Below are 18930 nucleotides of genomic sequence, written 5' to 3'. Positions count from 1 at the left end.
TGCTAAAGCTGAAGCTCCAGTTCTTTGGCCACCTCATGTGAAGAGTTGACTCATTGGAAAATACTCTGATGCTGGGAGGGATTGGGAGCAGGAGGAAAAGGGGACAACAGAGGATGAGATGGCTGGATGGCATCACTGACTCGATGGACGTGAGTTTGAGTGAACTCTGGGAGTTGGTGTTGGACATGGAGGCCTGGCATGTTGTGATTCATGGGGTCGCAAAGAGTCGGACATGACTGAGCGACTGAATTGAACTGAACTGAACTGAAGGGTTTGTATCCCACATAGGGCACCTCAACTTTTAATACCTGCACCCAAAGATGACCTCCTGAAACATCACCTGAAAACCTTGGGGCTCACATCTCAAGACCCTAGCAATCTGAGAAACAACTGTTAAAGGGCTCATGAGTTTAGACTGACCTCTAAGGCCAAGCTCTGTGGCAGCCAATTGTACCTACACTTAAACTAAAGATGCTCACCTGCTTATATTAAAGCATTGGCCTGAGAGGCAGGCATCTCATTTAACATACACTCATTTAGAAGACTGTGGGCATACTCTACAGCGATGGAGAATGAGAGGTATCCTCATTGTACTTCTCTTTGCCTTGCTCCAGAGCACCAGTGTGAGAAGGCAATGGCACCCCACTGCAGTACTCTTGCCTGGAAAATCCCATGGATGAAGGAGCCTGGTGCGCTGCAGTCCATGGGGTCTCTAGGAGTTGGATACGACTGAGCGACTTCACTTTCACTTTTTACTTTCATACATTAGAGAAGAAAATGGGAACCCACTCCAGTGTTCTTGCCTGGAGAGTCCCAGGGATGGGGGAGCCTGGTGGGCTGCTGTCTATAGGGTCGCACAGAGTCAGACACGACTGATGCGACTCAGCAGCAGCAGAGCACCAATGTCATCTGGAGGGAGTGAGCATTATCCTGGATACCAAAACCAGTTGTACTGATATCATATGAAGTAAGAAGATAAACTGTCTTTTGTTAATTTTTCTAAAACCATTTTTCTGGAAAAAAATCTTGATCTTTTGCTTAGTTACACCTCTTTTATGAGTATTAAAATCGTTTGTATAACAGGGCTTTTAGCCTGCTTACTTTTTTGTTCTGCTATTGATTTATTTTAAAAACATATTAATTCCTCCTCCTGAATAATACACTATTTCCCCAAATCTTCATTGAACATCCTTACCTGTGGGCTTTTTTGTTTTTAAATATCAGATGAGAAGTGAGGCATAATAAAATGATTATATGTCTGAGAATTCGAAGCAGTAGAGGACTAAAACAAACTCTGCTATTAATACTTCAAGTTGTATTGAGCTTGATCTATTCATTTAAGCATAGAAGTAGCCTTTAATATTTCTGTTGCTTAGTTTATATCTTCAGGACCTAATGGTTTCGGAGAAAAAGCTGACAAGTAAATAGACACCGCAATAAGATTTATAGATTGTTCACAGGAATTGTGTATATTACACACTATTTCTTCATGAATTCAAGTTATCTCAAATCTCTTAACATGATTTAGCTCATTTTTTTCATAATTATTAGAAATATTCAATATCATATGGTGGGCTAAAAAGGTTTTTTCTAACATATTTCACATAATTTTATAATTTATAAAGTGCTTTTTTGATATATCCTCAACTGAAATTTTAAAACAAGTTAGAACAAGATCATTATTCCCATGTTTCCCTGGGGGAATTCAGACTCAGAGAGGTGAAGGGATTTTTCACATTCTACCAAATTGTAACTTACAGAATTTAACTGACTCTGAAATCTTTCCCTGATTCTTTGATGCAGGACCTTGTTATCCTAAAGTAATTTGAGAATGTCCATCTTTGTTTAGAGTTTGTGAAGTCATATTTTTCATGTAATTGTCTTTGAGTTGATAAATAATATCATACTGCATTGTAACTTGTCATTTTCAAGTTGTTGTATTTGAATTGGTCTTTGTAGAACAAATGCATTAAAAGTGCCTAATAATCCCAATTGTGTATGACTACCTGGGTCTCTGGTGTGAGACCACCTGTATTGGAATCCTGGTTCTACCAATGTTTCAGATTCCTCATTTATATAACAAGAACAATAGTAGTGCCTTCAGCAAAGGCATCTTAGTAGGATTAAATGAATCTACTAAGTTCTTAAAACAATTCTGGGTATATGGTGAATTCTGTATGTTAGCTATTATTATTATTATATTGTCTTAAATTAGAAAACACTAAATTGATTTACATTATTATCAAAATAAGCAATATTTTGATTTCTTCCTAAAGATACTTATGAAGTTACCAAGCAAAATGAAATATTGTGAGTTCCCTAAGGCAGCAAGAAGCTCATGAAACCTACAGAAAACATATTTCTGTACTCCAAGAAACTATATTTAAATGAGGCACACTATTTATATTAAAAACACATAATAGTTTTAGTATTTTACACAAATACTCTTCATTTAACATGACACTAAAGTGAAACTGTCTTAAGTGAAATTGTTAGGATATGAAATCCATTATCTATTGTACTTTCCTAAGTCACATAGTTGACAATTTATGGTAATACTTATTGCAAAAAGTGTATGGGCAAGTGATTATGTGATTTCTGAAAGTGGTCTCATGTTATTTCCTAATTTCAGTGATGCAATCTTAGAGAAAATATTTTTTTTATATTGGGGAAAATTCCTCTTTTGAAAATAGCTATTTACATCTAAATAAAATACAATTATTTATGTCATTCACTATTTACTTGATATATTAAAGGGGAAATGCAATCAGTCAAAAAGGATTTTCTTTCTATGAGATTCCTTTGGAAAACTTAGGACTTGCTTTTGTTAACCTTTCAATATCACTGTAGATTCTGTTAAGACTTACAAGATCAGAGCTTCAGTGCACTAGAATTAATTAAAATTCAACTTCAATCAGCTCACATTTTTCTCTTTAAGTTCTATGTTATAGCTAGTTATATTTTAAAGTAGTCAAACAGATTTAGATAATAAAAGGAAATTCAGAGCAATCAGAGTTTCAGAAAATACATTGCATATTACAAGTTAGATAGTAAGTCATTTTCCAAATTGATTTACTGTTGATCCCATGGACGGAGGAGCCTGGTAGTCTACAATTCATGGGGTCTCAAAGAGTCAGACACGACTGAGTGGCTAAACTACACTTGACTTGTTTTTTATAATAGTAAAAATTTAACAACTCCATTCAAACTTCCATATTATCAATAGAAAAGTAGATCTACTTCCTCTAGCTAAACAAAATAAGATTTAGTGATTCAATCAAAAGTCTTTATTGATTGCTAACTGTATAAATATGTAGTACTCAGATACTATAGCAGTAGAAAGCAATAACAACTGCTTCATATAATAAGGCATTGTGAAGATTAATAATACAATTTTAGACCTAAGTGAGCTCAACAGAAGGCTAGTACAAAATACAAATACAATTAAAGGGACATAAATGAAGACAGGACTGCAAGTTCATATAGAAAATATAGCAATAAGGGACCAAACAGAAACAATATATAGAAAGAAAATAAAAATCAAGACAAATATATGTGTGCAATAGAAACTCATATATATATATATATATATGCATACATTTAGTATATATATGTGTGTGTGTGTATACATACAATATATGTATATACAATATATGTATATACACACACATGCACACACACATAGCAGTGGGAGGGAACTAAAGTCAAGGGTAAACTGGACTCCAAAATAGAGTTTTATTTCTTTATTTCTAGACCCAATGATTCAAAGTATTCCCCATAACCAAGAGACTTGAAGCAAGGTACAGTTCATGAATCTGATGACTGGAGCTGCAGCTTTAAAATTCCATTGGCCTAGATAGGAAGAAAGAAAAAAAGCTAGATGGACAAAAGGATTCTGAGAGAATAAAACTGAACACAGTAAAATAATCAATAGGTAAAGTAAATTTAAATCACCATGTCATAAAAAGGTATTAATGACTTGAATGATAGAACTGAGGAATTCACACACACACACACACACACACACACACACACACACAAAAGTGATGGGACCAGATGCCATGATCTTATTTTCTGAATGTTGAGTTTTAAGCCAACTTTTCCACTCTCCTCTTTCCCTTTCATCAAGAGGCTCTTTAGTTCTTCTTCCCTTTCTTCCATTAGGGTGGTGTCATCTGCATATTTGAGGTTGTTGATATTTCTCCCAGCAATTTTAATTCCAGCTTGTGTTTCATCCAGCCCTGCATTTCACATGTGTACTCTGCATATATGTCAAATAAGCAGGGTGACAATATACAGCCTTGACACACTTCTTCCCTGATTTGGAACCAGTCTGTTGTTCTATTTTCAGTTCTAACTGTTGCTTCTTAACCTGCATACAGATTTTTCAAGAGGCCAGTCAGGTGGTTGGGTATTCCCATCTCTTTAAGAATTTCCCACAGTTTGTTGTGATCCACACAGTCAATGGCTTTGGCATAGTCAATAAAGCAAAAGTAGTTGGCAAATGTTAAAAGCTCTGTGTGCAAATGTTAGTAGCAGAAAAGAATTTAAGGAGAAAACAATAACAGGGATTTTTAAAAAAGAACGCAGTATGTTATAACAAAAAACCCAATGTATAAAAAATAATTTATAAATAGCTATCAGAATAGATAATGCAAATAAGGATATAGTGAGAAATAGACAATTACAACCTCAAGATGTAGATTTTAATACACAGCTATCAGAAACAAATATTAAAAATTAGAAAATAAATACATGTAATTTGAACAAGTCTTCTCAGAGGCTTTATTATTACCTATAGCAGAGATATCATATATTTTCTTTTCAAATACACGTGAAGTATTCTAAAAGTCCACCACATATTACATAACAATGGAAAAAACTCTAGTAAGTCTAGTTTTAGAGAATGAGTTCAGTGCAAACTACAGTGTATGTATATGTGTGTGTGTGTGTGCATGTGTGCATGCATGCCTCAGTCATGTCTCTTTGTGACCCTATGGACTGTAACCCACAGGGTCCTCTGTACATGGGATTCTCCAGGCAGGAATACTGGAGTGGGTCGTCATGCCCTCTCCAGGGTATCTTCCCAACTAAGGGATCGAATACATGTCTCTAATGTCTCCTGCATTTGCTGGTAGCTTCTTTATCACTAGCTCCATCTGGGAAGCCCATTATTTCACCATAATAATATTAAATTCAGTACAGTTCAGTTCAGTCGCTCAGTCGTGTCTGACTCTTTGTGTACCCTTCTCCTCCTACCCCCAATTCTTACCAGCATCAGGGTCTTTCCCAATGAGTCAACTCTTCACATGAGGTGGCCAAAGTATCGGAGTTTAAGCTTCAGCATCAGTCCTTCCAATGAACACCCAGGACTGATCTCCTTTAGGATGGACGGTTGGATCTCCTTGCAGTCCAAGGGACTCTCAAGAGTCTTCTCCAACACCACAGTTCAAAAGCATCAATTCTTCAGCATTCAGCTTTCTTCACAGTCCAACTCTCACATCCAGACATGACCACTGGAAAAAACATAGCCTTGACTAGATGGACCTTTGTTGGCAAAGTAATGTCTCTGCTTTTGAATATGCTACCTAGGTTGATCATAACTTTCCTTCCAAGGAGTAAGCATCTTTTAATTTCATGGCTGCAATCACCATCTGCAGTGATTTTGGAGCCCCCCAAAATAAAGTCTGACACTGTTTCCACTGTTTCCCCATCTATTTCCCATGAAGTGGTGGGACCGGATGCCATGATCTTTGTTTTCTGAATGTTGAGCTTTATGCCAACTTTTTCACTCTCCACTTTCACTTTCATCAAGAGGCTTTTGAGTTTCTCTTCACTTTCTGCCATAAGGGTGGTGTCATCTGCATATCTGAGGTTATTGATATTTCTCTCGGCAATCTTGATTCCAGCTTGTGTTTCTTCCAGCCCAGTGTTTCTCATGATGTACTCTGCATATAAGTTAAAAAAGCAGGGTGACAATATACAGCCTTGACATACTCCTTTTCCTATTTGGAACCAGTCTGTTGTTCCATGTCCAGTTCTAACTGTTGCTTCCTGACTTGCATATAGGTTTCTCAAGAGGCAAGTCAGGCGGTCTGGTATTCCCATCTCTTTCAGAATTTTCCACAGTTGATTGTGATCCACACAGTCAAAGGCTTTGGCATATTCAATAAAGCAGAAATAGATGTTTTTCTGGAACTCTCTTGCTTTTTCAATGATCCCTTGGATGCTGGCAATTTGATCTCTGGTTCCTCTGCCTTTTCTAAAACCAGCTTGAACATCTGGAAGGTCACGGTTCACATATTGCTGAAGCCTGGCTTGGATAATTTTGAGCATTGCTTTACTAGAGTGTGAGATGAGTGCAATTGTGCAGTAGTTTGAGCATTCTTTGGCATTGCCTTTCCTTGGGATTGGAATGAAAGCTGACCTTTTCCAGTCCTGTGGCCACTGCTGAGTTTTCCAAATTTGCTGGCATATTGAGTGCAGCACTTTCACAGCATCCTATTTCAGAATTTGAAATAGCTCCACTGGAATTCCATCACCTTCACTAGCTTTGTTCATAGTGATGCTTTCTAAGGCCCACTTGACTTCACATTCCAGGATGTCTGGCTCTAGGTGAGTGATCACACCATCGTGATTATGTGGGTCGTGATGATCTTATTAAATTAGAATAGCACTAATAATGCAGAAAAACATGTTTGAAAACAAGTTATCCCTAAAAAACAGGTTTAGGAGGAACTCATAATATAAAATAATAAATATATATCTCAATACATTTGGAAAACCTGAGTAAACTGGCAAATTATTAACTTCTCTAACTATCTTTAGCAAAAGATACCAGACTTACATTTTTGTTTTTCGCAAAGCAAATTCTACAGACATTCAAGGAGCAAATTATTCATTTAAAGAATGCATTTTCAGTACATTTGGAAATTTATTGTATTGTCTTGCAGAGTGTTGTTTTCTTGATAAAACTTTTAAAGAATAGGTTTTAAAATCTTTGTATGTTTTATTTTCTATGAGTTTCTTTTCTACAGTAATTTTTCTTCTAGTTTTTTCAGATTAACAATGCTGTTTATACATTGTTTATACATTTATCTAGAGATATATGCTTAAGATTTTTCCCCTTAAAAAAGTAAATGAAATTAACACAATAACTTTCAGTTATTACAATAAGCTTAGCTGCATTTCATAAGTTATGAAATGGATTCTCATTGTCTTTCAATGCTAACAAAGGTCCCTCTAGTCAAAGCTTTCGTTTATCCAGTAGTCATGTATGGATGTGAGAGTTGGATTGTGAAGAAAGCTGAGCCCCGAAGAATTGATGCTTTTGAACTGTGGTGTTGGAGAAGACTTGAGAGTTCCTTGAACTTCAAGGAGATCAAATCAGTCAATCCTAAAGTTAATCAATCCTGATTATTCAAGGGAAGGACTGATGTTGAAGCTTAAGCTCCAATACTTTGACCAAAAATTAAAGGCAGTCTAAAGGCAGGAGGAGAAGGGAACAATAGGGGATGAGATGGATGGCATCACTGACTTGATGGACATGAGTTTGAACAAGCTTTAGGAGCTGGTGTTGGACAGGGAAGTCTAGTGTGCTGCAGTCCATGGGGTTGCAAAGAGTTGGACATGACTGAGCAACTGAATTGAATATTTCATTTTATATATATACTACATCTTCTTCATTTATTTATCTGTTGATGGACATTTAGTTTGGTTCCACGTTTGGCTAATGTAAATAATGCTGATATGAATATTGGGTGTGTGTATCCTTTTGAATTATATATTTCATAACTTATGAAATGCAGATATGTTTATTGTAATAGCTGAAAGTTATCTTATTAATTTTATTTAGTTTTTTAATGGGAAAATCTTATGTAAGCATTTATCTATAGAAACTAGCTTAAACAAAGTTAATCTGGAAAAAGTAGAAGAAAAATACTGTAGAGATGAAATTTATAGAAAATAAAACACTTAGGGATTTTAAAATCTATTCTTTAAAAGTTTTATCTGTGAGACAGTGCTCTTGCAAGAGAATACTTTTTTTTTTTTTTTGCTAAAGAGCACAAACACTAACTGTGAAGTGGAATATAATTATAAATAGAGTTAGAGCACAAATATCATTTAAAAAATATGAAACATGTTAAGGAATTTTCATTTAAATAATGCATCTTCAGTATATTTGGAAATTTATATGAAATGAGCAATATTTATGCAAGAAAATTTAGTAATGTTATTACTACAGCAGACATAAGAAAAATGAGAAACCTGAGTAAACTGGCAAAAAAATGAACTTCTCTAACTTTGCCCCTGGCAAAATATACCAGACTTAGATTTTTGTTTTTCCCCAAGCAAATTCTACAGACATTCAAGGAGAAGATTATGCTCATCATTTATAGTTAGTTTATTTCAAGATATTTAAAAAAGATGCAAATTCACATTATTAAGTCTGTCAGTGTAACTTTAGCATCTACAGCAGTCAGAAATATAAACAAAAAAATTTTAAAAGAGGCCAATTTCATATATAAACACACACATGTATTATGAAGTCCTTCAAAACTGAAACTAATTTCAGGACTTGCCTGGCTGTCCAGTGGTTTAGAGTAGGTGTTTCCATTGCAGGGATGCAGGTTCAATCCCTTGTTAGGGAATAAAGATCTTGTGTGCAGTATGTCACAGACAAAAAAAAAAAAAAAAAAGAATAAATTAAAACAAAACTGAAATGGCCACACATTTGAAGAAAGATATCATGACTAAGTAGGATTATTATTCTTAAAATTGGCTGTATTCATTAAAAACCTGGTAGCTTTAGAATTTCCTTACAGGAGAGGATCATGTTTCAACAGGAAGCTGTTAAAAACACCACCAGAGGTAGTTGTGGTTGATGAGACTGTAAACGGATTGAAGATTTCCCAAGCCTCTGTTGGAATAGCAATTTCTTTCTTTTTCTTCTTTTTTTTTTTTCTCTTCTTTTTCCTTCTTCTTCAGCTTTTTTTTTTTTTTTTAAAGAATTCATCACTCTGAGATTACAACAGCAATTCTGTGGCTAGATTAAGTAACTTGGAAAAAAAAGCAAGGAGATAAATGCAATTGTAAGATAGTAAAGAGCCCTTCTCTAGAACCAATCTGCCCTACAGATATATATTAGAAAAAGGAGTAGACACAATTCACTGTATAATGTTTTATCAATAGCAAAGGAATACCTTCCTGTTTTTGAAAAAAAAAAAATAAAGATAAAATGAGCACAATGCTGTACATGAAACAGACCTACATGAAAAAAGAATACCAGTAGTATTCAGTTAGGAACTGATCAGGCTTTAATTTGAGAATCGTATACTCTTCTATTGTAAAGATACAGAGAAATAGGAGACACTTTGGAGAAAAACAAAGTTAAAATAATAGAAACTAGATTTAATGAGGCATTCATGAGAAATAGGACCTTTATTATTTAGCAGGGAGTAATGGAGGGGGTAAATATTTTCAAATGTCCTTATCAGTTTGATTTTGAGAAATTTGTGGCCACTATAAAAAAAAAAAAACCTGCTGCAAATAGTAATTGACTATAACTAAAGTGGAAACTGTGACAGATTTTATTTTCTTGGGCTCCAAAATCACTGTGAATGGTGACTGCATCCATGAAATTGAAATACCCTTGCTCCTTGGAATGAAAGCTATGACAAACCTAGACAGCGTATTAAAAAGCAGAGACATCACTTTGCTAATAAATGTCTGTATAGTCAAAGTTATGGTTTTCCCAGTCATATACAGATGTGAGAGTTGGACCATAAAGGCTGAGTGTTGAAGAACTGATGCTTTCAAACTGTGGTGCTGGAAAAGACTCTTGAGAGTCCCTTGGAATATGCAAAGAGATCAAGCCTATCAGTCCTAAAGGAAATCAACCATGAATACTTTGGCTACTTGATGTGAAGAGCCAACTCATTTGGCTACCCTGATGCTGAGAAAGATTGAAGGCAGGAGAAGGGGACAACAAAAGATGAGATATTTGGATGGCATCACCAACTCAATGGATGTAAGTCTGAGAAAACTCCAAGAGATAATGAAGGACAGGGAAGCCTGGCATACTGCAATCCATGGGAGTAGCAAAGAGTCAGATAGGACTTAGCAACTAAACAAAAAGTAATAACTATAAAGAGTGTAGTTGTGTAATGGTCACATATGAAGATCAGTTGATAAGTATCAACTTTGAGTAGTTCATTTGTAGACTGCATGAATTCATGGCCCCAGAAATGGCAACATCTCTAGAAGTTCCTTTTGAAAAAAAAAAAAACAAACAAACATGCCATGCCCCTCTTACTTCTATAAAGAATGGCAGGGTTCATTTCAGCTTCATATTTTTGAGCTCATTTTTTCTCATATCTATATCACATTTATCATGAAACTTTTTTGAATTTTAAAATCCCCTTTTGTTTTACAGAATTTTGTTGTTTTCTGTCAAACCTCAACATGAATTAGCCATAGGTATACATATATCCCCTCCCTTTGGAACCTCCCTCCCATTTCCCTCCCCATCTCACCCCTCTAGGTTGATACAGAGCCCCTGTTTGAGTTTCCTGCGCCATACAGCAAATTCCCATTGGCTATCTATTTTACACATGGTAATGTAAGTTTCCATGTTACTCTTTCCATACATCTCACCCTCTCCTCCCCTCTCCCCATGCCCATAAATCTATTTTCTATGTCTGTTTCTCCATTGTCACCCTGTAAATAAATTCTTCAGTACCATTTTTCTAGATTCCGTGTATGTGCATTGAAATACGATATTTATCTTTCTCTTTCTGACTCACTTCACTCTGTATAATAGGTTCCCTAAGTTCATCCACCTCATCAGAACTGACTCAAATGTGTTCCTTTTTATGGCTGAGTAATAGTCTATTGTGTATATGTACCACAACTTCTTTATCCATTCATCTGTTGATGGACATCTAGGCTGCTTCCATGTTCTAGCTATTGTAAATAGTGCTGCAATGAACAATGAGATGCATGTGTCTTTTTCAATTTTGGTTCCCTCAGGTTATATGCCTAGGAGTGGGATTGCTGGATCATGTGGTGGTTCTATTCCTAGTTTTATAAGGAACCTCTATACCGTCTTTCCGGAGAAGGCAATGGTACCCCACTCCAGTACTCTTGCCTGGAAAATCCTATGGATGGAGGAGCCTGGTAGGCTGCAGTCCATGGGGTCACTAAGAGTCAGATACGACTGAATGACTTCACTTATTTTTTCACTTTCATGCATTGGAGAAGGAAATGGCAACCCATTTCAGTGTTCTTGCCTGGAGAATCCCAGGGACGGGGGAGGCTGGTGGGCTGCCATCTATGGGGTCGCACAACTTCAGTTGGACACAACTGAAGTGACTTAGTAGTAGCAGTAGCAGTATACTGTCTTCCATAATGGCTGTATCGTTTTACATTCCCACCAAAAGTGCAAGACGTTCCCTTTTCACCACACCTTCTCTAGTATTTATTGTTTGTAGACTTTTTGATGATAACCATTCTGACTGGTGTGAAATGATATTTCATTGTGGTTTTGATTTACATTTCTCTAATTGTGAGCTATGTTGAGCATCTTTTCATGTCTTTGTTAGCCATCTGTATGTCTTCTTTGGAGAAATGCCTGTTTAGGTCTTTTTCCCACTTTTTGATTGGGCCATTTGTTTTTCTGGCATTCTGGCATTGAGTTGTATGAGCTGCCTGTATATTTTGGAAATTAATCCTTTGTCAGTTGTTTCATTTGCTATTACTTTCTCCCATTTTGAGGGTTGTCTTTTCACCTTGCCTTTAGTTTCCTTTGCTGTGCAAAAGCTTTTAAGTTTAATCAGGTCCCACTTGTTTACTTTTTTTTTTTTAATTTCCATTACTCTAGGAGGTCAATCATAAAGGATCTTGCTCTGATTTATATCATCGAGTGTTCTGCCTATGTTTTCCTAGTCCTCTCACTTCACCAGTGAACAAAAAGGTGGAACAAATTTAGGAAAATAAGAATTATTAGTTTTTCTCTTAAATAGGTAGTTGGAAGGAAAGAATGTACCCTGGTTATATCAAGCAATTATATAGCTGTGAAGATTTAATGCATGGGGACTATTTTTCCACTTTCTTTTCTGTATCTTCTCTTTTATATTTTGAAATTCTATTTTGGTAGATAAAGCTGCACCTATTGTTTATTATGGGTATCTGGACACATGGAAAATTGCAATGAGACATAAATCTGTAAGAAAGACCTTGTGTTTTGTTATTACAAACTGACACTTTCCATTATGGGACCCCTAAACACTGCCACTTCTGTCTAACCTTCTAGGTAATGGACTTTCATGGCTGTTTAAACTTTTAAAGAAATATGAAGACTCTTTTGATTATATTTCTATGCCTTTGTAAATCATACCTTACTAGTATTAACTTACAAGAGTATACTTCTTTAAGCTCTATAACTTGTACCAAATAATAAGTGGTTAATACCATTTTACTGTTACTTATTTTATAAAAGTGGTAAAATTAAAGGAGTTAATTCCCAGCTATGATTAAGTTCTACCTTCCTCATTTCTTTCTAGATATATCTTTTTTATTTTATTTTATTTTTAAGCTTTACAATATTGATTGGTTCTGCCATATTGGGAGAATTCCTCAGCTGATTTGAATCAGGGTAAAAATCTGGGAGAAATTCAGAAAAATGTTTGAAGTTATTGAAATTGTCTAGTGATATATGATAGTGTTTTTTTTTTTCATTGAGTGTGAAAATTAATTGTATACCTTTCTTCTAGAGCAGGGGTTTTCCTACTTGAATATGACACAGATCACCTGGGAATCTTTTTTAAAATGCAGGTTTTGATTCAGGAAATCCAAGATGGAGCCTGAGATTCTGCATATAGAACAAGTGCTAAGTCATGCTCATGGTATTGGTCAATGGACCAGATATTAGTGGCAAGAGCAGAAGGTAGATGTAACCTAGGCTCAACAGAGGAGTCTCATGGTTTGCTTGAACTGTATGATGATGTGCAAAGTTTATATGTGTGTGGGTGTGCACGCAGTGTGTTTTCAAAAGAAAGAAACTATAAAAGTTTCATCACATTTTCAAGATCCATGTGACCTACCTCTCTAAAGTCTTGATTAGTATTTCCTTGGTATGTTTCTTATAAATGCTAGTCGTATAAGATAATCACTGAAAAACAAATGTTTGGAATATTCCATATATTTTATCTCACTTTTGTGTATTTAAATATTAATATAGTAAGTACTTCATGAAATCCTAGAGTTATTTGACCTATTTAACTTTCTTTAACCTTGGCATTACTTAAACTATTTAGTAATGGAATTCATTCTTTTTCTCAAGTTTTACCAAATAATATTCCATAAGCAATAAATGGTATTGGCTTGCATTAAATGAGAATTGGCATATAAATCTCTGACTTCTTTTCCACTGTTTTCTTTTGTCCTGATTCCATTTGATTCACATTTGTTCAGATGAACAATCCAGTAACCTGACCTCTTCATTTCCACTGATTTTTTCTCTTCAGTATTATTAGAGCCACCCATTCCAGTAGTCAGTCTGAAACTTGATGACTCCCTATTGTTTAACATTAGGCTCAACCTTTGTCCTTGGCTGGGACTTGTTATCCAGCTACTTGTCTGACATCTTCGCTGACTGGCATGTATGTGTGAACATTTCAGAACTAACATGATCAAACAAGAACTCCTGATTTCCTACTCCTTTGCCAGTCTTATTCATTTCATTTAGTAGTACTTCAGGCCAAGCCAGCAAATAGAAAATGGAGAAAATATATGGGTAGAAGTAATAAATCCTGATTAACAGGAAGGTAGGGCTATGTGCCACATTTGGGGCAAGGAATGTTTGAAATTGTTTGAAATTTGTAAGACTTGTAAGATTTCTTGATGCCTGTTGGTATTTGCACACCAAGATTTAATTTTTAAAAATAGAAAAATACAAATAGGTATGACCTGGGGAGGTAGGGTAAGCAGATGTTTGGATGTCTCAGGGATGAGTCAGGATCATCTCACCATGCATGCTGCTTTGATTAGCAGAGATGCTGGCTAAGGATTAGGAGAAAATAGAATGAGTCATGATAGAGACAACTGTCAATCTTTGTTACAGCCTCAAAAGCAACTCCATTAGTGCAGACTGTAATTCATCTCACTAACTCATTACATATAAGTTACCCAGGGAACTGAGGTACTAGGAAAAGCCATTCCCAGATACAGTGAACTTACTATGAGTAACAAGTAAACCTAAGTGTTATTAGGTGTAGACTGTAGTAGGTCCCATAGTTCTCCATCCTCTTTAGGAACTCTGCAGCAGTCCCCCAACCACTAGGAATACCAGTTGCCAGTGACTCACAGTTGTGTCCCCCACTGGAACTCACCTTTCACTGCAGAAAACTCCCTTTCCCAAAGTTATGCTGCCTCTCAAGTGGTGACCTGTAGTCAGTGACTGAATGATATTTATATGAGGATGTATATGTTAATTCCTTGCCTCAATTTGGGAGAATTCTAATAGGCTCCAGAGTGCTTCAAGTATCACTTGAGAGCTCAGTGGGTCAACTTGTCCTTTTGCAGAGTTCTACTTTCCTCATTTCTTTCTAGGTGTATCTTTGGGAGAACTCCTCAACAAATCTGCATGCAGTTCCTCAAGAACAAATCAGTTTCTGAGAATCAATCTAAGATACCTTATTTAAAATTATATAAGCCATATAATTGCATATATAATATGTACACACACACATACATAAGCTTCCCAGATGGTACAAGTGCTGAAGAATCTGTTGTCAAATGCAGGGGGTGCAAGAGATTTGGGTTGGATCCTTGAGTCAGAAAGATCCCCTGGAGGAGGAAATGGCAACCTACTCAGTATTCTTGCATTCCCCATATTCTTTCTATTTATTTACCTGACTTTATTTTCTTTACAGTAGTTATCATCATCAGAAATTATTGTACTTCTCCATCCCCCCATTTTTGTTTGTTTGGGGGTTTTGCTGTTGTTATTTGTCCTCTTTAATGGAATGTAGGTTTTGTTGTGTTAAGAAGTTTGTCTTTCCTGGTTAGCACTCTGTCTCAAATAGCAAAATTATTCATAACTGATGATAAATCTTGTAAATTCTTGTTAAATGAATTTCTTAGTGCTGTATTTATATAAAGATCACTCCAGAGTAATGATTACATTCATAATTATTTTATAACTATAGAAAAAATGTTTTAAAATATATTAATATAAATAATGATGCAAATTTAATTTACTGATAAATACTAGTTTTGACAAAGCAAAAGGAAAAATATAATCAAAGAAAAATAGAAAATTTTAAAAAATTGAATACAGGCGTACTTCATTTTATTATGCTTTGCAGACGTTGAGGTTTTTTGTTTTTTGTTTTTTTTTTATACAAATGGAAGACTTATGGCAATCCTGCATGGAGCAGGTCTATATGAGCCATTTTTCCAACATCATTTGCTCACTTTCTGTCTCTGTGTCACATTTTGGTAATTCTCACAATTTTTCAATCATTTTATTAGTATATTTGTTATGATGATCTGTGCTAGTAATTTTAAATGTTACTATTGTAATTGTTTTGGGGCTCCATGAACCATTCTCATGTAAGACAGTGAATTTCAAAACCAGGGATATGTTTTTGGCTATCGCAACTAGCCTTTTCTTCATCTTTCTCTCTCTTTCCCCTCAGGGCTCTCTAACCTCTGAGATACAATATTGAAATTAGGCCCATTAATAACCCTACAACGGCTTCTGTTTGAAAGGAGCAGTTGTGTACCTCTCACTTGAAATCAAAAGCTAGTAGTGATTAAGCTTAGTGAGGAAGTAATGTCATAAGCCAAAAGAGATGCTGGACCTCTTACACCAAACAACAAAATTTTGAATGCAAAGAAAAGTTCTAAAAGGAAATTAAGAAATGCTGCTTCAGACAACACATCGATGATAAGAAAGTGAAATAGTGTTATTATTGTTATGGAGAAAATGTGAGTGGTCTATATAGAAGATCAAACAGCCCTGACATTTCGCCTCAGCCAAAGTCTAATCCAGAATAACGTCATAGTTCTCTTCAATTCTGTGAAGGCTGAGAGAGGTGAAGAAGCTGCAGAAGAAAGGTTTGAAGCTAGCAGAGGTTGATTCATGAAGTTTAAGAAAAGAAGCTATCTCCATAACATAAAAGTGTAAAGTGAAGCAGCAAGTGCTGATGTAGAAGCTGCAGCAAGTTACCCAGAAGATCTAGCTAAGATATTATAATAAATGAAAGTTGATTTTTCAGTGTAGGCAAAGCATCATTCTATTGAAAGAAGATGTTATCTTGTAATTTCATACCTTAAGAGGAGAAGTCAATGCCTGATTTCAGAGTTTTTTTTTTTTTTTTTTTTTTTTCTGATTTCAGAGTTTTGAAAGACAGGCCAGCTCTTGTGTTAGGTATAAAGCATCTTTGACTAAGGTGAAGCCAAAGTACAATTCACCATTCTGAAAATCCTAAGACTCTTAAGAAAAATACTAAATCCAATGGCAACCCACTCTAGTACTCTTGCCTGGAGAATCCCATGGACGGAGGAGCCTGGTGGGCTACAGTCCATGGGGTCGCGAAGAGTCGGACACGACTGAGTGACTTCACTTTCACTTTTCACTTTCATGCATTGGAGAAATAAATGGCAACTCACTCCAGTATTCTTGCTTGGAGAATCCTAGGGACAGCAGAGCCTGGCGGGCTGCCGTCTATGGGTCCGCACAGAGTCAGACACAACTGATACGACCTAGCAGCAGCAGCAGCAGCAGCAGCAGCATTCTGACTGTCCTGTATAAATGAACCAAAAATCCTTGATGACAACCCTTCTGTTTGCAATATAGTTTATGAATATTTTAAGCTCACTGTTAAGACCTACTTATAAGGGAAAAAAAAAATTCTTTCATTGAAAATTCACCTGGTTACCCAGGAGCTCTGATGGAAGTGTACATTGAGATTAATCATATTTTCATGCCTGCTAACACAGCCTCTGTTCTGCAGCCCATGGATCAAGCAGTAAATTTGACTTTCAGGCATTATTATTTAAGAAATAGAATTTTTAAGGCAAAAGCTGCCCTAGATAATGATTCCTCTGATGAATCTGGGCAAAGTAAATTGAAAAGCTTCTGGAAAGAATTCACTATTGTAGATGCCATTAAGAACATTTGTGGTTCATGGGAAGAGGTCAAAATTCCAACATTAACAGGAGTTTGAAAGAAGTTGATTGTAACCCTCATGGGATGACTTTGAGTGGTTCAAGACTTCAGGAGGAGGAAGTAACTGCAAATGGAGTAGAAATCACAAAAGAACTGTGGAGACTGTGAAGAAGTGACTGAATTGCTGCAATCTCATAATAAAACATTAACAGATGAGGAGTTACTTCTTATGGATGTGGAATAAATGATTTATTGAGATAGAATCCACTCCTTGTGAAGATGCTGTGAAAATTGTTGAAATGACAACAAAAGATTTAGAATAGTACTAAAATTTAGTGGATAAAGCAGGCTTCCCTTGTTGCTCAGCTGGTAAAGAATCTGCCCGCAATGTGGGAGACCTGGGCTAGATCCCTCGGTTGGGAAGATCCCCTGGAGAAGGGAAAAGCTACCCACTCCAGTTTTCTGGCCTAGAGAATTCCATGGACTCTATAGTCCATGGGGTTGCAAAGAGTCGGACATGACTGAGCAACTTTCACTTCACTTATTAGTTGATAAGACAGGGACAGAGTTTGAGAGGATCGACTCCAATTTTGAAAGAAGTTCTACTGTGAGTAAGATGCTGTCAAACAACATCACATGCTACAGAGAAACTATTTGTAAGAGGAAGAGTCAATCAGTATGACAAGATTTACTCTTAAGAAGTTGATACCCTGCCCCATATGCACACAACCTTTAGCAGCCACCACCCTGATCAGTCGGCAGCCATCAACATCAAGACAAGACCTTCCATCAGCAAAAAGATAGTGACTCACTTATGGCTCAGATAATGGTTGGCATTTTTTAGCAACAAGGTATTTTTAATTAAGGTATGTACATTGTTTTCTAGATAAAATGCTATTGCACCCTTAATAGACTACAGTAGAGAGTGGAAACATAACTTTCATATGCACCAGGCAATGAAAACATGTGTTACTTCCTTTATTACCCTATTCATTTTGTTACAGTGGTCTGAATCTGAAGTTGCAATGTCTCTGTGGTATTCCTGTATACGCAACAGCTTCATTACAATAAACATTCAGACAACTTAGTCCTATGCACACCTAGTTTTACATTATTTTGCTTAATATTCTGGCTTGCTTTTTAAGACTCAATGATTTTACTTAAGGTATGTGGAAAGATTTAGCACCAGATGGTAACTGCTGCTGCTAAGTCATTTCAGTCGTGTCCGGCTCTGTGCGACCCCATAGACGGCAGCCCGCTAGGCTCCTCTGTCCCTGGGATTCTCTAGGCAAGAACACTGGAGTGGGTTGCCATTTCCTTCTCCAATGCATGAAAGTGAAAAGTGAAACTAAAGTTGCTCAGTCGTGCCCGACTCAGCAACCCCATGGACTGCAGCCTACCAGTCTCCTCCGTCCATGGGATTTTCCAGGCAAGAGTACTGGAGTGGGGAGCCATTGCCTTCTCTGAGAGGGTAACTATTACTTACTAAAGGCCTACTTTTTACCAGACAAAATTTTAAACACATAACATAAACACATCTTTTAAAATTTTCAAACATTGTTTGCAAATGTAGCATTATTATCTACAAATTGACAGAAGAAGAAACTGAAGCTCAGAGAAGCTAAATATTTCCTTCAGGTCACATATCCTATAAATAAGGAAATCTAAATTAATACTTTCTTCCACTTCAAAGTCAGGCAAGTCAGCATGTTTTTTATGTTCACTTTCCTACATAATCTTGGTTGAAGGATGGC

General features: G+C 36.1%; 1 protein-coding gene and 1 pseudogene across 19 annotated transcripts in view; both read left to right on the top strand.

Annotated features, from left to right (window-relative positions):
* CTNNA3 (catenin alpha 3) overlaps positions 1–18930 on the top strand; it is a 1911430-nt gene that overhangs the window by 1357527 nt on the left and 534973 nt on the right. The gene's annotated exons all lie outside the window — the stretch shown is intronic.
* On the top strand, positions 566–18037 carry LOC129641225 (tigger transposable element-derived protein 1-like; annotated as a pseudogene).

This window comes from Bubalus kerabau, chromosome 1, assembly GCF_029407905.1.
Source record: "Bubalus kerabau isolate K-KA32 ecotype Philippines breed swamp buffalo chromosome 1, PCC_UOA_SB_1v2, whole genome shotgun sequence".
In the NCBI taxonomy this organism is placed as follows: Eukaryota; Metazoa; Chordata; class Mammalia; order Artiodactyla; family Bovidae; genus Bubalus; species Bubalus kerabau.
The sequence above is the reverse complement of the archived record's forward strand: the minus strand, read 5'-3'. Positions and strand labels throughout refer to the sequence as shown.